The sequence below is a fragment of the Carettochelys insculpta genome, chromosome 6, assembly GCF_033958435.1.
Source record: "Carettochelys insculpta isolate YL-2023 chromosome 6, ASM3395843v1, whole genome shotgun sequence".
Lineage (NCBI taxonomy): Eukaryota > Metazoa > Chordata > Testudines > Carettochelyidae > Carettochelys > Carettochelys insculpta.
The window spans coordinates 113,810,686-113,834,328 of record NC_134142.1 but is presented as its reverse complement, the minus strand read 5'-3'; positions in this window follow the sequence as shown (position 1 = coordinate 113,834,328).

The following is a 23,643-nucleotide window of genomic DNA, read 5'->3' as shown; positions in this document are numbered from 1 at the left end:
GTGTGGCGCAGGAGGTTGTCAAAAGCCACTGTGGACCCTTGCGCTGTGAGGGCACTGGCAAAGGCTGTGACTCATTAGTGACCAATAGCCATTCTGGGAGCCACATGAAGCAAGTTAACGGCCTCTGGCCAGGCCATCAGTGGTATCTTGGCCATGCTAAATGCTGTAGAAAGAACAAAAAAGATGGTCCTGCCCCAAGAAGTTGTAACACCTACTACTGCCCCGGCTCTAATTAGCAGCCTTAGCTCAGATGCCAAGAATCAGGAAGATTGTAGAAATGGAACCAGACCCACCAAAAAAGCAACTAACGTCATCTCAGCAGTGAAGCATGGGGATGCAATCAGGAAAAGAAATGATGGTGATCCCAGAGAACTCAAAACCCTCACACAATGTGACGATTGGTCAAATCTTTTCAAAAGGCGGGGCCAAATGCTGCACCTCTTTAACCCCTTCATGTCAGTCGGGTTTTAGAGGATTTTGCCTAACAGGAAACAGGAAAATAACTGACCTAGATTTTATATTGTTGTCGCTAGTACTGACAGCTTTCCCCAGGGCTCAGTGAGGGGAGGAGTTCACACAGAGTACTCAGGAGAAAAATCACTTTCCAGGAATGGACAAGTCAAACTGTTATTTGAATTGCAGCTAGTCACAGAGGTGCTTTCAAATATTCCCTCCTGTGGTTTCTGCTGTATTGCTCCTCTAGGTTCTCCAGCTGCTGCTGGTCCCAGGCTGTGCTCTCCCCAAGTGATGATAACTCCAAGGTCCAGTTTGAGCTGGTGATGGCGCATACCCTGGGCGCTCACTCTGATACAGGCTCAACAAACACCTCCCCAGACACTCCACTTCTGCCTCTGATCAGGTAACTTTGTTCCATTCAGCACATCATCTACGAGCAGGAGTAAGAACACCAGAGAGAGTCCAGCTCACTCATGCTGCACTCAGCTGTGCCCTGTGACAGAGATGGAAATTTCTCGACAGATCCTTGAAAACAACTTACTGAATTCCAGGTACGTCTCTTTGGGATGCATTCTACTAAAGGCAAAGTTCACAGCAAAGTTACTGAGCCCAACACCCTTTTGCCAGGGAAAAGTCTCCTGGAATAACGCCAGTCAGAACTGGTAACTCTAGGTGCAGCAGGGTGGAAGTCTGGAGGGTCCAGGGCAGAGCAGGGAGTTAAGCACGCCTTGGGCCCAGAGGAAGATAACACCTATGGATGGGCACTATGAGCAGCAAAATCTCACACGTATAGGCACGTGTGGTAGATCCGTCAGCTCTGGCAGCTCAGTAGCGGCATTTATCCAGAAGAGGGAGGCACAGTCACATATCTGATCAAACCTGATACTTCACACTGTCTCCCTTTGGGGACTGATGTCTTCTGTTGGATGGCTTACTACAGGGGTGGGGGGAACCTTTTTCAGGTTGGGGGCCACTGAGCCGTAGACAAATCAGTCAGGGGCCACACAAGCGAGAAGGAAAAAAATCCAAAACACCTCATTGATGTTGTCCCTGACTATGGGGTACAGGGGAAGCAGGGCGGGGGGGGTTCAGAAGCCAGCTGGAAATTGAGGGGTCTGGGCTGGAGTGGGGTGCACAAGCAGGCTGGGAATTGGAGGGTCGGGGGGGTGCAGGAGCAGGCTGGGAATATAGATCAAGGTGAGGGGAACGGTGCAGGAGGGTTTGGGGTCTGGAAGGGAGGGGGCAGGGTGGAAGCAAGAGAGCAGGAGCAGGGTGTGAGTGGGGAGTCAGTGTGGGAGGGAGGGTACAGGAAGGAAGGGGGTGCAACGAGGGCCTGGATGGGAGGGGGTCCAGTAGCTCTCTGGGGGTAGGGGGTCTAGCTGACGTGGTGCACTTACCTTTGCAGCACCCCCAGATACACATGGCTTTCTGCCCCCTCCCCACAGGCACCACCTTCCACTGCTTTGATTGGTAAGAATGCCAGCCACTTAGAGAAGTGATAGGAAGTCTCCAGGCAGGTTGCTGAGGCCGCTGCTATACTCCCTGTGTTGTCCTGACTGGGGGACCAGTAGCGACCAGCAGTGGAGCCCAGAGCCAATTCCTGTCCCTCAGCCCCTGGGAGAGCCCATGGTCTGGATCCAGCACATGGCCTGCCTGATCCGGCCCATGAGGGTTGGGGCTACAAACCTCCCATCCCACTGCAGGCCGGATGCCATAGAGAGTTCGGATTCAGGCTACAGGCAGGGGGTTCCCCATCCCTGGATTAGAAGATAGAGCACAGGACTAGCCCTCAGGAGACCTGGGTTCTATTTCCAGCTCTGTCACTAGCCTGGCTGATCTTAAGTCGCTTCACTGCCCCATACCTCAGTTTCTCCATTTGTAAAATGAGAATGATACTGACCATTGTGACAAAGGAGTGCTGTTTAAGGCCTTTGTGCAGTTATTACAGGAGACATATAGGCTGGCACACAAACATAGAACTTTGGAAACTCGTATTCATAAAACCCTTTCCTTTTAACAGATACCACAGAGCATAAGTAAGTTTTTCTATAAACTCTGCACGAGATATCAATTCATTCACCAAGAAATGCAGCTGCTTCTAGGGGAGGGAGTGGAAGTGGCAAGTGTTTAACAATGCACATTAACATCACATATTCAAACACAGGTAACTACAGCTCATCAGATAACCGAGACCATTTGTGAAAAAGACTGAAAATAGTCACTTAAAACAAACCAAAAACCCCACACAAGCAGCAGTGCGAGAAAGAAAGGGGTCAATGGAAAAAAAAAACAAAACCAGCTCTTCCAAACCATGGTGTTTGTTTCCACAGAGTTCCCCAAAACTGTGCTACCCTGCATAATCTGGAGCGCCTCAGACCAAGATGGGGATGCAGTGAGGTGCCGATATGGGCGGCGAGAGGACGGTACCTGTGCTTTTTGCAAGCAATACCCTTGTCTCCATTTGGAGCTCCTGTGCTCTCACAGCCAGCAGCAGAAGCAACCAGCTAGTAGTGGGACCAGTTACCTCACACACTCATGAAAGAACTTGCAGAGGTCAGTAGTGAGCTGCCACTACAGCCTGACACAAATGCAGCTGAAACCTTATTTAACCAGTAGTACAAATACACAGTAGTTAGCAATGGGCAAACAGCAAAAAGCACAGAGGTTTGTGTCAGTTTACACAAAATCTATGGTCAGCTCTAGCTCCTTCTCCTATCAGAGGTGCAGTCCACCCTGAGAGGAGTCAAGAACGAGAAGAGTGAACAGGATTTACCTGAATTGTGAATGCTTTTGGAACAAGTTCCCTTACCTTCATCCATCGTTGTCTCAATTTCCCTCTGCCAACATCTTGGTTTGTCTTCGAGGGTGCTGTCTTCAGTGCACTTGGAGCAGGGAAGTGCCTTAGTAAGTCATAAAGTCCTTTCTGTCTGGTGGGGCAACAAGTCCTTTAAAAATTCACCTGTTACCTAGACTCTTGCTGTTTCACAGGCCTTCCCCTGAACATCTAGCTCTGTTGACTCAGGACCAGGGGTAAAGAGCTTCCTTCCCCCAATCCAGGGAGCTTTGTGAGCCATTACCTGACTCAGGCTTCAAGCCCACAACGTAACCTATTGGCTACACCTCTTCCTACAGGCCACTGTGCCCTGGCTCCTCCTGAAATCAACCTAGGAGCCCCTCCCAGCCAATTCCCAGTCTTCCTGCTGTGCTGCCAACTTTCCACAGTATTTGGTGGTGATGGTGGTGGCTAGAAGCTCTAGCCCCGCCCCTGGAATTATGTGATTAGGGGAGGCTCTAAGTTTTCATTAAGTGTCTAGCCTTAGCAGAAGAGCTTGGCAGTGTAAAGGAAGTGCCCTGCAGGCTCACAAGGCAGAAGGCAACTTAACCACACCCCAGATGTACTCCTTTTAAGCCAATCACCACCTATTTGAACATTTGGGGCTAGCAGTGCTGCCTAGCTACTGTGGCACACCCCAGCACTAGCCCTGCTTCACTCCTCCACATCCACAGTGTGAGAGAAAGGTGTTCTTCTATGGCAGGCCCTGCCGCTCACCTGTAGTCACATGACCCCAGTCCAGCAAGCCTGTCCAATCAGCTTGCTCCCTTTGAACAGGGGCATCACCTGGGACTCCATCCCAAGTCCCATGACTCAGGAGAAAACCAAATAGCATTGGAGCCCCCTCCCTTAAAGGCCTAGCTCCTCCTGTCACACACAGACAAAACACCATCCTCATTGCATCAGGTACAGAGGCACTGAAAGGCCTCAGCCTGTGCCAGGGCCCCATGATGTGGTGGGGGCTGTGCTCACTCAGAGCAAAAGACAGTCCCTGTTCCAACACATCTGATCTAAAAAGACGAGTCAGGCAAATGAAGCCTTATCATACCCACTTTACAACTGGGGAACTGCAGTGCAGACAGATTAGGGACAAGTTTCTAGAGGCATGTAGGAGCCTAATAGTGCAGATAGCTGCCTGGTGGATTTTCAAAATCTTCCTGACATGCTGTGACATTTTAGAAAGGTGTGCAGTCCTATATGTGTGTGTGCAAAATAGCACCCTCCCCGCAGCACACAGAAAATGTGACCTAGTAGCACTTTAAAGACTAACAAAATACTTTATTAGATGAGCTTTTGTGGGACAGACCCACTTCTTCAGCTCATAGCCATAGCAGAACGGACTCAATATTTAAGGCACAGAGAACCAAAAACAGTAAGCAAGGAGGACAAATCAGAAAAAAATGATCAAGGTGAGCAAATCAGAGAGTGGAGGGGTAAAAGGGGGTGGGGGGAAGGTCAAGAATTAGATTAAGCCAAGTATGCAAACGAGCCCCTATAGTGACTCAGAAAATTCCCATCCCGGTTCAAACCAACACTAACACTAAGACATTAACACGTGGTTTGAACCGGGATGGGAATTTTCTGAGTCACTATAGGGGCTCGTTTGCATACTTGGCTTAATCTAATTCTTGACCTTCCCCCCACCCCCTTTTACCCCTCCACTCTCTGATTTGCTCACCTTGATCATTTTTTTCTGATTTGTCCTCCTTGCTTACTGTTTTTGGTTCTCTGTGCCTTAAATATTGAGTCCGTTCTGCTATGGCTATGAGCTGAAGAAGTGGGTCTGTCCCACAAAAGCTCATCTAATAAAGTATTTTGTTAGTCTTTAAAGTGCTACTGGACTGCTTTTTTATTTGGATAGTGTATAGACCAGCACGGCTCCCTCTCTGTTACTATTCAAAATGTGACCTTTGAGGGAAGAAAGAATTGAGTTTGTCGAGTGTGGACAAGTGAAGATTGAGCGGAGACTTGGTAACAGCTTTCAAGTACTTAAAAGGCTGTTAATAGTAGGGGTGGGAGAATAATTGTTCTTTTTAATCTCTGATGAAAGGATCGGAAGCAATGGGCTCATGTTACAGCAAAGGATTAGGAAAAACTTCCTGTCAGGGTGCCTAAGCACTATAACAAATTGCTTAGGGAGGCTGTGACATCTCTGTCACTGCACATTTTTAAGAGCAGGTTAGACAAACGCCTTTTTGCGATTGTCTCGAGATGGCCCTTGGCCCTGCCAAACGTACAGTGGACTTAACTTGATGACTTCTTGAGGGTCCTTCCACTTTTAGTATTCTGCGATTCTATGTTAGATCACACTGGGCAGAGGACACCATTTTGTTCTAGAAGGCGCATTTGGGGGCCAGATGGGATTGGACCGTGACTTTGGGGAAATGTAGATATGCAATGTATACTATGCATGTAGAGATGGCACACCACTGCTGCCTAGGCACCTAATTCCTGGAAAAATTAGTACTGAAAATACCAATAGGCAGCCACCTACAACTTTAGGAGATTAAGTACCTTTGAAAAATCTCCAGGAGTCTTATCCGAGGTCACTTTGGGAGTTAGCAACTGAGGTAGAAATTGAGCCCCAATTTCCTGGGTTCCACCCCGGTGGTTTAACCACACCAGCAACCAAACTCAGATTTCTTTCATCCGTCTTTAACTTGGACTCTCAGAAGACACTTAGTTTAAGAGTTGAGAACAGATCCCAGTTAGATTCACCAAAGAAAAAAAGAAAAAGACTTTCCTCTCCTAACAGTCATAAGTATTGTTCTGTTGGAACATACCAAGATCACATTGTTCTTCTCCATCTCCCATTTCAATGAGTCCATGTTCTGAGCAAAGACAACATCTCTATGGAGCAGCTCATTCGGCAAGGCTGGGGGCACCCCACTGCATATCTGGAGAGCAGAAATATGTCCCAGAAATCTCAAGGCTGGCAGAGTGTGGTGAAGGTGTAAAGAGGAAACTGGGGAAGATTTTCATGATCTCTTTATTTGAGTGACAAATACCAAGCAGTAACATCATGACTGTGTCTGTGTAGGCACAACACTGGTGTACCTACTACAAGGCTCTGATCTTGACTAAAGCCTGAGCATTATTGCAGTACAAAATTAAAAATAAAGTACAATAACTAGCTGACCTAATATTTTACTTTATTTACATGCACATTTTAAACATGGTATTTCTATTGTAGTTCCCAGGGAGTTAAATATTTGCTAGTAATACAATTGAAAAAGAGAAGTCCATCATAATATAGCAATAGCCTTTTAATATACTCAATAAAAATCAACCAAGTCCTTAGCTTAGGATACAGTGTATGTGGCACTACTAGTTTTATTGTTATTTTAGTAGAGTAGCACCAGATAGCTCAGTCATAGACCAAGCTACTGATGTGCTAGGGGCTGTACAAATAGAACACAAAGATGCTCCCCATCCCAAAGTGCTTACTCTAATGCCAATTTCACAGCACCCAAAATCTCAGCACTCCATCAGGTTCCCACCTCCCTGAATCCACGCAGGGTGCCTTGTTTCTGGGCTTCCTGCTCGAGGCTGCATGGGACTCCATTGAAGAGCTGACCATAGGACAGTGAAGTGTTGCTCAGTGCTCCAACCCACACCCTACCTTGTGAAATGCGTGTTCTGGATCGTGAGCCGAGACTGGCACTAATGGCTCAAAATGAAGCCTTGTAGCCTGCACAGCTTCTGATGAATCTTTCTTTTGCCTTCAGGAAGGCTGTAACCTTATGTAAGATGGAAGGGGCCCTGAAGGCGCATATCCAGTAGAGCCCATGGTGGAAGTTTTCCCCAGGAAAATGGTGGTCCTAAAACAGGAGGATGGGATGCATGAGATTCAGCCATACAACAATTCAGGGGGCAGCTGGAATGAAGCTCTAAGTTCTGCCCCTCTTCAGTTCACCTTAACAGGTAGCAGCGCCAGTCTCAAGTCCATAGGCCAAAGATTGAAATGTCAGCCCCCAGAATGTCTCTCCCAATTAACTTCCATAGTCTATCAAAACTGTGTCTGTCTATTCTCAAACACTGACTTCTTGAGAAATCGTTTACAGAAGCAGGATTTGTCTCCCTAATGATTGGTTCCCTCTCCCTACCTCACAAATGTGATGTCGTACCTTCTTTGTATGACATCAAAACTATGAGCAGAGCTGTGGTAGAAATTTTATGTTTGTGATATCTTAGCCATGCTAATAATCAGTTATGATGTCATCACCTTCTCTCTATGACATTATATGGTTCTATTAACACATGATGATGTCACAAGTTTAGTTACTTCAAGTTTTCTAAACAAAGAAGGAAAATATTTATGGGGCTGGGGGGAGAATCAAATGCTGCCATTCATCCTACAAACTATTGTAAGGTTGTGAGGAACAAAGTCAGTTACTTCATCTCAGGGTTATGAATTACAAACTAAAATAATTGACATGGAAAGTGTTTTATTTCTGTTATAATACGGAGCAGTAGCTCAGCATTCCTGTCAGCCTATATCCTCTCTCAGGTAGATACTCACATTGTGAGGAGGCAGGATGCCCATCAGGAGGGATAATGGAAGGCAGAAATCGGAGATGGTTGCATTACTGTAGATGGGGGATCCCAAAAGCTCAAAGGTGTTGAGGTGCCTAACTCCAGTGATACAGTTTGGGAGTATGTTGTTTGAAGGTGAGGGTCTGGAAGATGTAAGTGCCCTCTCCTATAATGGATCGCAGATATTAGTGGGGTATTAGCATGTTGGGAAGAGAATGAGAAGTGTCTCAGTAGAAGAAAGGAAGTGGCTTTAAGGCAACATGCTCTTGTTTTGTTTCCCAGTGTAGAAGACAGTAGAGGACTGTGCTTTTGGAATTCAAAGGCCCATGTTTGTCAGCCCAACACCAGGTGATGGGGACAGGATCATGATGCTGCCATACGAGGAGGTTTCCTTCACAGCGATGGCCATCAGCACGGGAGAAAAGTGACTGAAATCGAAAAGAGGCTGGATCATTGAACCACAAGCCCAACAACAGAACTGAGGCCTACCAAGCCCAGAGAACACAATGCCAGAACTTGCAGGCTTCCTCATTACTAACTCAATGTTAACAGCTCGATCCTGCAAGGCACATGAGCATCCTTAGCTCTGCACTGGCTCAGCAGGCGCTCAGAACCTTACAGGATCTGCAGCCAGAACCAGCGAACGAAAGCAACTAGAATTTAGTGCTGTGAGAGTAAATGCCTTGAAATTACATTCTCCAGCACATACCAAAAAGCAAGAAAAACAAACTCTACCCTGGCCAGTGCCGGGGATGCAAGTTAGACTAGGTACACCTGGAAAAGTCAACACTCACCTTAGTAACCTGTAGGATATTGACAGTAGTGGTGCAGATCAGACTTGCACGACATCACTCATGACTCAGCACAGAAGGCACAAGAGTACAGCTGAGTTAATAAATTCAACCCGGTAGCAATCAGTACTGGATCTACATCCATTATGTGCTTCATTGATGAGCTCCGTCCTGCTCAGCTCTTTGCTCAATTACAGTGCCAGGCTTAAATTTGGATGACCCCCGCCCCCCCCGCCAGTGCTTTAAATGCAACCTCTTGCACTTTTCCTGCAGGATGGCTGACCTGCACGTTCTGGGTCCTTACGGGCTGCACTCTTTGGGTCTATGGAGGGCAAATGATCTCCGTGCTGGGTCTGTGCATGTCATCTGGGAAAGCAGGAATCCTGCAAAACGGTGCTAGTTCTCTGTATGTTTTGTGGCCAGCACATTGTCTGGGTGAGAACTGCAAAAGCACAATGGCCATTGTGTGCACAGCTGTTCTGCATTTACTGTATTTCAGTGTAACTAGGAAAGCTTAAGGTCTGACCTCCTCTGCCCTGGCATGTCACTACCCTCCTTTGCTTCTTCTTTGGTTCTAGATTACAGTCTGAGCTCCGATGAATTTGGATTGTACAGCATGAGTATCTCAGAACGGCTACTGTCAGTTATCTCTCGTTTATAACTGAAATGCCTCCCCAGCAGGGCAGCAGCCTGGGCCAATTCTACATGCAGATTCACAGGAGGCAGTGTTTCCACTTAGCTAGCTGCAGCCTGAGCCTACTTCAGTCACAAAATACAGGCAGCTGTTCAGAGTGATGGTATGCTGCAGGGATGAACGGGAGCTTTCTTCCATAGACCATCGGTCAGTCTCAGCATCTGAGCAGCTGGCCTAAGGGGATTAAAACCATGTTCTGTAACTTCGGTGACTTATCACCCTAGTGAAGGCCTTTCCCATGTGCCCTCCCCACCTTGCTGCTGGTTGTACATTTGTCTAGGACTGCTGGAGATCTGTGTATCCTTCAGGCTGATTCATCAGAAAACCAAGAACTTAACCACACCAACCTAACTGCTGTCCTTACCTCTTACCCCTCAAGATTGTGAGTGAGTGACTAGACCAGAAATGGTGTTTTGTTGGCTGCCTCTAGGTTTTGTGCACAGGATGAGGTGTGGGCCCCAGGCAGATATGCATAATGCAGGGGAAAGGAAGGACTGAACTGTTTAGCTGGGTAGGTCAGGGTTGAGGGGCTTCCCAAAGGTGGACAAATGTAGGATAATTTTAGCAGAAGTTGGGGCAATGTGGCTGGGTACATGTTTTATAGGGCATGGTGGGGTGGGGTAGAGGGCAGGAGGTGTGGCAAAGCCAGGGCTTTTGGGAGGTAATCCTAAGAGGAGCAGAGGCAGCTGACTTCATGGCTAGCTAGTCTCTCCTCTTCCCTGTGCCCCCGAGATTTGGTTCTGGAGCATGGGACTTAGTACAGCAGCAGCTCTAACTCATGGGGAGGGCCAGCTGCATCTGCAACCTCTCACTGACAGCAGCTTTTAATATTAAAAGGTAGATGAATAGATATTATGTACTGTTGCTAAAAATGTGTTGGGGGGTCATTTCATGGGGTTTTCTTCTTCCTCTTTTTTGCAGAAGCTGCTGACCACCCCCAGGGCACAGGTAAATACAAGTAGCCGCTGACTGCTGGAAATTTATAGAGGGAAGTCCATTTGAAAACCCTGATTCTGCATTTCATCTTTTATCAAGCACATGTGGCACTGGCTGTTTACTATAAATGCAGCATCTCAGAAGGGTAGCTGTGGTTAGTCTGTAGATTCACAAGCAATCCTGGAGTTCTTTAAAGACTAACACATTCATAAGTTCATGACCTTTCATAGGTTTTACTCACAAAAGCTCATGACCTAATATATTTGTTAGTCTTTAAGGTGCTCGAGGAGTGCTCATTACAGTAAACTCTTTCCTATCCAGCATTCTGTCATCCAGAACTCTCAAATAACTGGCATGTTAACCATAAGTAAATTGTACTTGCATTTTCCATAAGTAGTCTAGAGTTTCTTAACATGTAATCTTGCTTTGCTTTAGTGTTATGCATTGCTAGGAATACCTCTCTATCATACAGGAATATATGAATATCCGGCAACCTCCAGGTCCTGGGGCTGCGGGATATAAGTTTACTGTACACTCATCCCTCATTAAACAAGTACTTTATTTATGAGTACTCGCTTAAATGAGGGACACATATACCTCCCTTAGTTCACTCAGTGAGTGAGCTCCCCCTGCTAATACAAGCCTTACCCTCTCCCTGCCTCTCCAACCTACACACACATCTCCTAGAACTAGAAGGGACCTCAGGAGGTCATCTTGTCCAGTCTCCTGCTCTCTTGGAAGGACCAAGCACCATCCCTGACATCTATTTTCCCCAAAACTAAATGGCCTCCACAAGGATTGAACTCACAACCCTGGGTTTAGGAGGCCAATGCTCAAACCTTAACCTGCCACAGCCTGACCTCCCCTGCCAACCCTGGAGACACCAAACCACCAAAACTTAACCCCCCTCCACCTGCCAGCCCCACACCCCTGAATTGCTGAAACCTGACCCCCCCCCGAAACCTAACCCCCCTGCACACCAGAACTGCCAAAACCTAACTCCTTCCGCCAGCTCCTGCGCACCTGAACTGCCAAAACTCAACCCCCACAACCTCCCGTGCGGAAGTTGTGCTGCAACACAAATCCCCCGCCAACCCCCATGTACCTAAACTCCTGCAGCCTAACCCCACACCTGCCCCCTGGCAGACCTAACCCACCACCGTGTTTTAATCCTCCCTCCCACTCATGTCCCCAAACTTCCCCCAGTCTTTAACCCAGGTTCACTTACCTTTCAAAAGCAGCGCCATCTACTGCCACTCCAAGCACTTCGAACCTATCAGAGACTCTTACACGTATTTTAGTGGAAACTTAGTGTCCCTCTTACCAGTTTTCGCCTACGAGCAAAAAGTTAGGAACCAATTGTGCTCATATAGTGAGGGACCAGTGTATTTGTAAATGTAGAGGTTTGTGTGGTGTAAGTGCACCACCTGGTGGGCAGATCAAAAACCAGCCTGCCTTTCCTGTGGCTGTCCCAGCCCTGCCAGTGCTGCTAACTAATCTAAAATCAAAGAGGTCTCCACTTTCCCCCCACTTATTGAAGCCTCACATTTTATCAGATTGGGCTCAGCCCTGTGTCACTATGTAAGGAAGACAGTGCAAGAAATGTCCCCTCCTTCCATCTCTGAGCAGGGGGAATGGCACAATCTCTTGAAGGAGCAGGGATTACTGCTACATGGCCTTGCTGTAGACCCAGCAGTCTTCCTGGGAAAAGGCCACCTACTCCACCTGCACTGGGGGAAAGGCAGAGCTACCAGGATACCAGCCTAGAGGGGCCATTCCTCTGATTCATCATAGCAATTCCTATTTTATGCTCTGCTGCCAAGGAAGATGCGCACTAGCCCTACCACCAAACCTCCAAGCATCTCCATGCAACTGCCACTAAAACAAAAGACCCTCAGAGAAACGTCTTCCTTTTCTGAAAATGTGGACTTGCTCCAAAAGCTACACTGGGCTAACGCTAGTCAGTCCCTCACATCAAAGAACCAGTGCAGACAGTCAAAAACGGGGGAGACAAAGAAAGAGAAGTTACTCACCTGTAGTAACGATGGTTCTTCGAGATGTGTCCCCGTGGGTGCTCCACAATAGGTGTCGGGCTCACAGGGCGCTGCAGATCGGAATTCTTCTAGCAGTTTCTATTGGATCGTGCATGTGCCAGCGCGCGCCGCTCCCTTGTGCACCCCCGGCCATCTGCGCGATCCGGTCCCCGCCAGTTCCTTGACCAACTGCCTCGGATGCTCCTGAAAAACACCAGACAGAGATCCGAAGCGGGGAGGATGGGCGGGTGGTGGAGCACCCACGGGGACACATCTTGAAGAACCATCGTTACTACAGGTGAGTAACTTCTCTTTCTTCTTCGAGTGGTCCCTGTGGGTGCTCCACAATAGGTGACTACCCAGCAGTAACCCAAGTAAGGAGGTGGGTAATCGATTCATGTGCAGCTTGCCCCCGAGAGGACTGCTGTCAACAGATGGGTATCCTCCTCGAATACCCGATGCAGGGCATAATGCTTGGCAAAGGTGTCGTAGGATGACCAGGTCGCCGCTCTACAGATGTCTTTTAACATGATGCCCTTGAAGAAGGCTGTTGACGCCGCCACCGCCCTGGTGGAGTGAGCCCTAGGCGGGGCCAGCAAAGGGGTCTTTCGAAGCTCGTAGCACATTTTTATACAGGACACAATGTGCTTTGAAATTCTCTGTGAAGAGAGGCCTTCCCCTTTTAACCTGGGAGTGAGAGACACCAGAAGCCTGTCCGTTTTCCGGAAGGACTTAGCTCTGTCTATGTAAAAGGCCAACGCCCTTCTCACGTCTAGGAGATGTAGGCGCGCCTCCTTGCTGGAGCTGTGAGGCTTCGGGTAAAACGAGGGTAAAACTATTGGTTCGTTAAGATGGAACTCTGAGGAAACTTTTGGAACGAAGGCTGGGTGTAACCGTAAGGTTACCACCTCCTTTGAGAATACCGTGCAGGGCGGCGTTGCCATCACTGCCACGAGCTTGCTCACCCTGTGGGCTGACGTAATCGCAAGGAGGAAGGTTGTTTTCATCGTAAGGAGTCGGAGGGGTACCGTGGCTAATGGTTCAAAGGGTGGTCCCGATAGCATGCTGAGCACCAAGTCCAAACTCCACGACGGCGGAAGCGGTTTTCGAGGGGGGTAAAGGTTTACCAGCCCCTTCAAGAACCTTGTGACGATAGGGTGGGCGAATACAGTGGGCCCTTCCTCTGTATGCCGAAAAGCTGATATAGCAGCGAGGTGGACCTTTAGCGAGGATAGAGAAAGCCCGTCTCATTTGAAGTCCAATAGGTATTCTAGTGTTATGGTTATAGGAACGTCAAGGGGAGCTAACTGTTTGGTGGAACACCAGGCTGTAAATCGACTCCATTTCTGTTCATAAGTCCTCCTGGTGGAGGTCCTTCGGATGCACTCCAAGATTTGTTGTACTCCCTCCATACACGTGCTCTATAAGGCGCTGAGCCTTGGATTAACCATGCTTGTAGGCGCAGTCCCTGAGGGTGCGGGTGCACTATGGACCCCGAGCCTGCGTGAGTAAGTCCGGCACCACCAGTAGGGGGAGTGGTGGACGATCCAACATGCGTAGAAGCAAGGGAAACCATTGTTGCCGGTCCCAAGCTGGAACTATGAGTATCATGAGAGCTCTCTCCCTTCTGGCTTTCTGCAGAAACTTGTAGATAAGCATTGTGGGGGGAAACGCATAGAGTAGAGGGCCCTTCCATGAAATCATGAATGCATCCCCCAGGGACCCCCGCCTTATTCCTGCTCTGGAGCAGTACTGGGAACACTTCTTGTTGTACTGGGTGGCAAACAAATCGACTTGGGGAAACTCCCATGTACGAAATATGCTCCATAGCAGGTCGGAGCAAATCTGCCATTCGTGCGTGAGTGCAAAGCGCCTGCTCAGCTGATCTGCCTTCACATTGTGGGCGCCTGGCAAGTATGAGGCTTTCAACGTTATATTGTTGGCGATGCACCAGTTCCACAATCGGACTGTTTCCGCACATAACGCACGGGATCGTGCCCCTCCTTGTCGATTGATGTAGAACACAGTGGAGGTATTGTCGGTATTGATCCCGACTACTTTGCCATGCAGGTATTCTCGAAAATGTCTGCACGTGTTGAACACTGCTCTGAACTCCAGTATGTTTATGTGCAGTGTCTGTTCCACAGGGGACCGTAGCCCTTGCGTCACCTTGCTGCCAATGTGCGCTCCCCATCCTATGTGGGAGGCGTTGGTAGTAAGAGAGAAAGAAATTTGTGGTTGGTGAAAAGGCACCCCCACTAGCAGATTCTCGAGATTTTCCCACCAGGCTAGGGATCTGCGCACCTCCGTCGTGGGCGACACTACCCTGCAGACAGTGTGGGATGCCGGTTTGTAAACACTCACCAGCCAATGCTGCAGGCTTCGCATGTGTAACCTGGCATTCTGTACCACAAACGTCGCTGCCGCCACGTGCCCCAACAGTTGCAGACACGTTAGGACCACCACCGTGGGGCTGTACGTCATGACTTGCACCAGGCAGTTGATGGCGCGGAAGCGGGCGTCAGGCAAGTGTACTCTTGCTGTGATAGAGTTTATGCGTTCCCCTATGAACTCTATATCTTGCGTGGGTTCGGTCTTTGACTTTGCGAGGTTGATAACTATGCCCAGCGAAGTAAACATGTTCGCGGTGACGCGTATCATGCGTAGGACCTCTGCCTTTGAGGCCCCTTTCAGTAGACAGTCATCCAGATATGGAAAAATAAACACCCCCTGTCTGTGCAGGTAGGCTGATACCACTGCCACGGTTTTGGTAAAGACTCTGGGTGCCGAGGATAGGCCGAACGGAAGAACCCTGTACTGGAAATGTTCCCTGCCGACCGTGAAGCAGAGGAAGCGTCTGTGTGCCGGGTGGATTGTTATATGAAAGTAAGCATCTTGTAAGTCGAGGGCTGCAAACCAGTCTCCATCATCCAGTGCCGTAAGTATGGAGGCAACTGTGATCATCCGAAAGCATTGCTTGCGCAAGTAATCGTTGAGGCCCTGTAGATCCAAAATCGGCCTCCAGCCTCCTGTTTTCTTCTCTGATAGGAAGTAGCGTGAATAAAAACTTTGGAATTGTTCCAGCACTCTTTCCACCGCCCCTATGAACATGAGGTGATCTACCTCCTGCTTCAGCCTCGCCTCATGGGCAGCGTCCCTGAGATGAGGCCAGGCAAGAGGCTTCGTTGGTGGAAGTGACTGGAAAGGGATCGTGTAACCCGTGGCTATAATTTCTAGCACCCATTTGTCTGTGGTGATCTTTTGCCATTGGGAGTGGAACAGTTTGAGGCGATGATGGAACATGAGACGAGAATGGCATTGAGCGATGGTATTGATAGTGCAGCCCCCGACATACCCGTCAAACTTACTGTCTCTGGGCCTGTCCCAAGGGTGTACGGCTTTGTTGAGAACGTCGCCTGGGAGTTCTGTACTGCTGCTGCTGTTGATGGCGCCCTTGGTCGTAGCCTTGCTGATATCGAGCGCGCTGTGGTTGGTAAGCATGGCGTCTTTGCTGAGGATAAAATTTCTTTTTCTTGTATGGGGGAGTATAAATACCCAAGGTCCTAAGTGTGGCCCTCGAGTCTTTGCTGGAGTGGAGGACCGAGTCGGTTGAGTCCGCAAACAGCTTTTGCTTATCAAAGGGAAGATCCACGATCTTCGCCTGTAGGTCTCTGGGGATACCAGACGTCTGGAGCCAGGATTCCCAATGCATTACCACTGCTGCGGCTGTTGAACGTGCCGCTGTGTCCGCCACGTCCAGGGCAATCTGGACTCCCGTCTGCGCCGCCGCATAGCCCTCTTGGACAATCACCTTTGACACTGGCTTCTTGTCCTCCGGGAGTGAATCCATGAGGGGAGTGAGTCTAGAGTAATTGTCAAAGTTATGGTTTGATAGATGTGCCGCGTAATTTGCCATTCTCAATAATAGGGTAGAGAAGGAACAGACCTTCCTGCCAAACAGCTCTAGCTTCTTAGCATCTTTATCCGACACCCCCCCAATTTGTACTGAGACATCTTCGACCTCTGCTGGGACGATTCGACCACCAAAGAATTGGGTTGCGGCTGACTAAAGAGGAACTCCATGCCCTTGGCTGGGACGAAGTACTTCTTATCCGCTCTCTTGTTCATAGGTGGAATAGAGGCCGGAGTCCGCCATATGTTAGTGGCTGACTCCATAATGGCTTCGTCCAGCAGGATAGCGATTTTAGATGAAGCCGGGGGTCTCAAATTTTTCAGGAGTTTATGGTGCTTCTCCTGCACCTCTGCTATTTGAATGTCCTGCGTGAAAGCTACTCTTTTGAACAGCTCCTGGAATTGTTTAAGGTCATCTGGAGGGGAGACATCCCTGGGGGCCATGGCCTCATCTGGGGAGGAGGAGGAGGAACCGCTGGGGTAAACCTCCCCCAAATCCTCTGGCTCCCAAGTTCAGTGATACACCTGCTCCCTGGAGGACTGTGAAGGGAAGTCTCAGGATTCTGGACCTAATTCCCCCTGGGACAACTGTGTTCCCATCCCAGAGCGAGAGTGTACACAGGAGTATTGATGAGTAGTAGGAGGGGACCTGCCCCTGGATCTAGACCTGCGGTGTCTGCGTTCAGCATGATGAGGACGACCATAGCAGCATGGGCAAGGGCCCTGTGATGGAGACCTGGACCATGATCAGGGAGCGTACCCATGATGTCTGGGAGAGCGGGACCTCTGCGACGACATAGATAGTGGTGAAGCTGGTTTGTGATAGTACTCAAGGGGATCCCTGCCCAAAAATGGTGAAGGTGGCCCAAGTCACGGCAAAATTGGTTGGAGGAACGGACAGGGAGGCCCAAGATAAGCCGGTGGAGTTACAGCCCGGCGGTGCGGCATGTGTATCTCAGGGGTGGGGGGGTGGGAGCTGGGTGATAAGGGCAGCGCGGCCCTGCCTGGAGATGGACTAAGGTGCCGAGTTTTTGCTTTTGCCTTGCCCCTCCCCTGTGGGGTGGGCGCCGCCCCCTCCCATGCCAGGGATCTCGGCACCATCAGCGCTGGTGCCGCGTGGGTAGCTTCCTCCGGTGCCGATAGGCTCCGTGCCGGGTGCCCCTGCGCCTCGGCGCTGTACAAGCTGGTGCCGCATGCGTCGGTGCTGCCAATTCCAGCACTTGCCGTGCTGGCGCTTGCAGTGCCTTCCGTGCTACCTGTTGTGTAATTGGAGGCTCGGCCTCTGCCACGTGCGCTGCTGCGCTGCCGCTTTCATGAGCTCGCGGCTGGGGGCTCTGCATTCCGCTCGTCCTGCCTGCTGGGCCCGCCGGCAAGGATCGAGCCGGGGAGAGTTTCCTCCTCTTCTGCACAGAGGGGTCAAAGAGGCTGCCTTCCTTTTATGTGACCCAGAGGGCCCTTCTGCGTGAGGCTTCTCCGGCGGTTCAGGCTGGAGAGCCTTATCAAACAAGATCGTTTTGAGCCTCATCTCTCTGTCTTTCCCGGCCCTGGCTGTAAGCTTAGCACAGTGGGAACACTTCTGCGTAACGTGACTCTCTCCCAGGCAGCGAATGCATTCACTATGCCCATCGGAGGCTGGCATAGCTTCGCGGCATGACTCACACTTCTTAAACCCCGAAGAGGCCATCGCGGTGAGTCTTTACTGTTAATAGGGTTCTTAGCCACTAATCAGTGCTTTCTAACCCAAAATAACATTCACAGCCTTCAGGGCAGCGGACGGCTTAACAGCCTTCTTGCCCGCCCCTCTCTCCTTCATTCCTCTTCTCTCTGCTGTCTAATATTCTCTTTCTTTCTCTTCTTTTTTTTTTTAGTGACAAAACGAACTACACGTAAAAAACAACTCTCTTATCTGTTTCTGGCTTTAGCCGGAGCGGATTCCATCTGCAGCTGATGGCGGCTGAGAAGGAACTGGCAGGGACCGGATCGCGCACATGGCTGGGGCGTGCAAGGGAGCGGTGCGCATCGGCGCATGGGCAATCCAATAGAAACTGCTAGAAGAATTATGATCTGCAGCGCCGGGCGAGCCCGACACCTATTGTGGAGCACCCATGGGGACCACTCAAAGAAGAACCATGCTAACCTTTCCTTCTCTTTAATTGTCCTGAAGTAGACAATGGCCGACATCCTCCATGTGAACTGCCACGGTCCCATTGACTAACGTGATTTCCAGCAGCTGACAGTTGGCCCATTTTGAAAAGAAACTCTAGCAGAATCTAAGGCCTTCTATTTATTGCACAGTTATTCCATTTCTAAAAACTGGTGACTGCGTATGGACAACTGCTATTGCCCTGTTCCTTTTTCAGCAGTGGACTTCCTCCCTTTTGAAAGCTGTCTCTCTCTCTCGTTTGGCACCTCCGTTTCTCAGTGCTGCTGAGTCTTGAGGATCGAATGCAGCTCTCTGTTCCTCAGTCAAGTTTAGGAGACATGCAGCAAAGTGACCTTCAGAAGAACAACCCTGAATGCCTGATCAGCAGCAACAGCATGCACCTCCTAGTCAAAATCCCACTCAATGGGTGTGGAACCAGGATAAACATACTGATGTCCAGTGTGCTCTGCTAGATGTTTACAAGGTCTGTATGTGCACCAGGGGACGGCCAGCAGCTTGGGGTGAAGGGAGGGTTTGATGGAATGGAGTTAATGTCTACTAGACTGGAGCCAAGCAAAGCTTCTGCAGTAGCAACAGCAGCAGCAGCAGCAGCAGCACTGTCTCGTGGCCAAGCCAGTAAGTACTTGAGAAAGGGTGCATAACCAGCAAACCAACCTATTATTGCAGACTCCCACTGCTGGCTGGAGGCTCTGTACACACAAAGTGAGAGACCAACTGTTCTAAAGAACAGACTAAATAGACATGACAGACCAAATCTGAAAGAAATCGAGTAATGCATTATTATCTGCCCCTTATACAAGAGAAGGAGAGGAACTAGGGCACAGAGTTTAAATAATTTGCCCAAAGTCACATAGAAAGCTTGTGTCTGAGCCCAGAACTCTAGATTGGGTCCTCACCCAGTATCTTAGCCCTGAGACCATCCTCTCTCAAACCATCTATATCAGGGGTCAGCAACCCTTCTGAGGCAGAGTGCCGAAATTTGACCTTTTGACCTCTGTATACAGCCCCAGTGCCAGTGATACTTTTTAAAGTCACTAACAGTCCTACTTACAACAGCCTCATTAATAATGAAATTAAGATACACAGCTTTACCTTTTAGGTGGTGGTTGGTAGCATTAGCTAGTCTTTTGTTAATCCAAGCTCCTGACTGCATAGGGGAGGTGAGGTGGGGCTGAGCTCCTGCGTGTGCCCATGAAAATCATCTCACGTGCCACTCTTGGCACCTGTGCTGGGGGTTGCTGACCCCTGCTCTACACCATGAACTCATGTGAGATTTCTGTAGATGCTAATGGGAATTCTCTGGGGAAATCTCTCCTGCATCAGGGAATATATATCCCCTAGGTCTTTGGAACATTAACTTTTGACCCCTCACTCTAAGCCAGACATCTCTGCCCTTCCTGGTTTTGCAGGAAGAGCCACCTTTCTTCATCTTCACCAACAACATAATAGTTGGTCAGCACCAGGGAGCTCTGTCCAGTTCATTCAAGAAAGCCCTAGCCATCCCAGTGAGCTGCAAACAGGAGAATAGCAGCACCTACTGCCTTTTTGTGAGCCCTGCAGACAAAGGCTTTGGCAACGCCAGCTTTGATATTAGTTTCAGCACAGAAATTGCAGATGGGATGAGGTTGCTAGAGCAGGGGGCTTCCATTGATGGCAGTGTCAATGACCAGTTATTTATCAACGTGTCAGCCAGGAGTGACCTGACTGATGCTCAGCTGCTGTTGCAGTCCTATCAGGTGTTAGGCACCCAAGACACTCCCAATGGCATCTTCATCGTACAAAAAGGGTAAGAGAATTTCACCTCCACATCACCAGTTCAAATCCAACCTAAGTCACTAAGTGCCTTCAGGACCACCTCTGAAGCCTTTCGGTGGAACTAGGTGAGAAGAGTTGGTTGTCTCTGGCCACTTCCATCTGTGCTGCCAAAAATCACCCTTGCTATGGTCGGGCTCAATAGAGAGGCCAAGGCCAAGTAGACAGCACTAATACTGGTCCTCTTATGACATATGAAGCACCCCACTTTCCCACTGGCATGGGAGCTGTGTCAGGGCAGGGCTATAGTGTCTTTGCTGCTGGCAGATAAGGTCACTGGAAGTCTTTTACCAGCTGATGAAGGTCAGAACACCCAGTCCTGTGGGCAGAGTGCAACAAGCCAGAGAATACAGCACCCTGGAGTTCAATGCTCTTGGCTGTGCAGCACAGAATTAGGCCCTGAACTTGTATCAGCACTCCCTGTATATAAGGTGACCATATCGCCCCTGCCCAAATATGGGACAAGGGGAGTGATGCCATCCTGGCCAAAACAGAACAGATGGTCACACCCTATCTGGGAGTCAGGAAGTGGCAGCCCTGTGAGGACTGTCACCCTCCCAGTGAAGCTCCCGGCTTCCACCAGCTGGGGGGCTACTATGCTGCCATACAGTCCGGCTCCCGGCTCCCCCAGCTGGCGGGAAGCTGAGGGTGGGGGTAGCCATGATGCGGGTCCAGCCCCCGGCTCCACCAGTCCGGGGGAAGTGGGGGACAGCCGCACTGCTGCGGGGGAGCCAAGCGAAGCTGTGGGGCAGCTGTGCTGCCACGTGGTCCGGCTCCCCGACTCCACCAGCTGGGGGAAGCAGGTGGCAGCCGCCTGAAAATACAGGGAAATTAGCCCCTTTGACAAAATAAATCAGGATGCCATCCTGGCACCCCAGATACGGGATTGTCCCACCAAAACCTGGACGGATGGTCACCCGACCTGTATACACAGGTGAAAGTCAAGACTGATTAGCTATTGGTGTCTCTCAAACCACAGCTTAATCACCCACCGGTCACAAAGTTATTTGCTGTAAGTTTTTTGTTTGTTTTTTAATAGTTGCTTGAATTACAAGGTGGCCAAAGAAGTCATTCCAGAAGACTCCAAAGACAAGGTGTATAGTCTCAGACTCTCCTTGGTAACCGATGTTTTACAGAGATGCTTTCCCACTTTGCACCTTCTGACACCACTACAGTTAGCAGCTCAGTATTGCCACACACCTGCACACTTGAGAGATAATGGGATGAGAACCCAGGCAGTTCCACAGGCAGAGATACTGTGCAGATAGGGTATAAAGGCTCCTTACTTAACTACTCTGGAATGGACACAATAGAATCATGAAAGACACACTCCTCCCATGCATCTCCTACAAAGTAACACAGATAATTTACTCATGGACCCAGAGAAAAAGAATCCCCATCCCTCTTCCTTTTTACCCAGAGCTCCACAAGCCCATTTCCATACTGACATGAATGCCGTCCAAGTTCTCACACACCACGCACCTCTGACTTGGTTTCTAGCTTCCTCCTCCCACAGAATGTTAGAAATGTGAAAGAAAAATGCTCCAGCTCCTGAAAATCAACACCTCTATTCCTACGAGTCACTTCCTACCCTGTATGTGTAGAGACACAGGCACGAACAGTGCCACATGGAAACATTTGCCGCAGAGAGAATTGAAAAGTAGGACATTTTCACCAAAAGTCTCTGTTTCTCGTTCTGACACAACTGAGGAATATGCAAGAGAGCAGGACACAGGTGGAAAAATAAGAGTGTATCCCACGGGAAAATTTTGCCACAGAACCATGAATAGTTGAAATGCTCAGGCTGGGGCATGGAAGGTATAGAGCTAAATTGCCAACTAAGCACAGACTGCTAGGATTTACCGCCGGCTGTCCCGCTTTCTAGGCGTTTGTAACTTGTAATGTAAAGCCAGGCCCTTTGGGGTGCAGGTCCTTCCCAAGCAACGATTCACCACAGAAGATACAAGAGACAAAGATCCATCGGATCATTGCTGGGCCAATTTGGATCACCAAGGGCCCTTGCCACTTAACAGGTGCACCTAAAACAACCTATGAGAAGGAAGGCTGGCAGCAGTTGGTGTGTTAACTCAAAGCATCCACCAGCACTGAGAACCAAGGACTGTAGAACTTGTATCCCTTACATAACAGATACAAGCAGCTGCTCACTCTCAGGGTGCCATGCTGCACTGGGTTTTCACTCCATCATACGGACTGCAGTGCGCGAGGACTGCAACAGATATTTTTTAAAATGGTAGAGCAGGCTTGTGCCTGGAAGACACAGTAGCAGTGTTTGGACCTGTCTGAAGTAACAGTCACTCAAATACTGATTTCCCTTTGGGGGGGGCCTGTAACTCCTGATGGTGTATAGTAACAAGCTAGCACAGGAGTAACCTCGTTATGGAAAGGTCTGACCAGGTCAAAACAAAGGTGCTGCAACAGGAAAACAGTGAGGCTCCCTGATAACATTTATTTCTCCCTCTCACTCAGAAACCTTATCAGGCAGGCTCTTTACAGAGATCATAGCTCAAACCATCTTAATCCAGATTGTTACAGATTACAGTGATGTTCTACATTTTAGTGGAGGGTCCACAGAGTGCTGTATGTTTAATTTTTATTTGTAAATTGTTTTTCAGCAAGAGGATGAGAGCTAGGAACTCAAGTACTGCATAAAGCTTGCTACCACATGCGTTCTGCGTGTAGGGTAGGGGTTTTAATTAGTTTGGGGATTTTCCCCCCTTCTCCCTATGAAAGCATTTTTAAAAATCAGAACTTTTAAAGAACATTGAAGTACATGCCACAGGATCCATGATTTATCAAAATGCAGAAGAAGAGAGTTGTCAGCTCCAGAAAATATTAGATCAAGATACTCCAAGCCACAGACTCACAAAGGAAAGAATGGGCAGTTGCTTTGTCTACTACAGGCTGCACCTCTCATCCCAGATGGTTGGAACCTGACAGGTCCCAAACGACAAGTTGCTGGACAAGGGGAGGTCCAGGTCTGCTGCTCTGGGCCTCTAGAAAGGCACAGAGTCCATGATGATGTAGTTAGGTTGATGCAGCATCAGTGTAGATACTGCATTGCTTATGTAGACTGTTGATGGCTTTCCAAAGCTGTCCTGTACCAATAGTTCAGCTGGTGCCAGCGTGCCTGGTGAGGATGTGCACCAATGACATAAGCAGCAAAATCTAATTATTGAAATGGCTGTACACTAAGTTAATTACTTGGCTTAATTTTGTAGTGGACATGGCCTCAGTCTTGGGCTCTATATGTTAAAAAAATACAAAAAGGCATGTGATGTTCCACATTTCAGTGGAGGGTCCACTGAAAACTGCAGCCAATAAGTATGTTCTGGCAGCAGAAAAGAAGCTATAAGAAAATCCACGGCATAAGTTGATAGGAATGAAGCTCTAATCAATATTGCCATCAATGCCAATCTGAAAGCAGGGCTTTGGTCTATAAACACAGCCAGGAATCC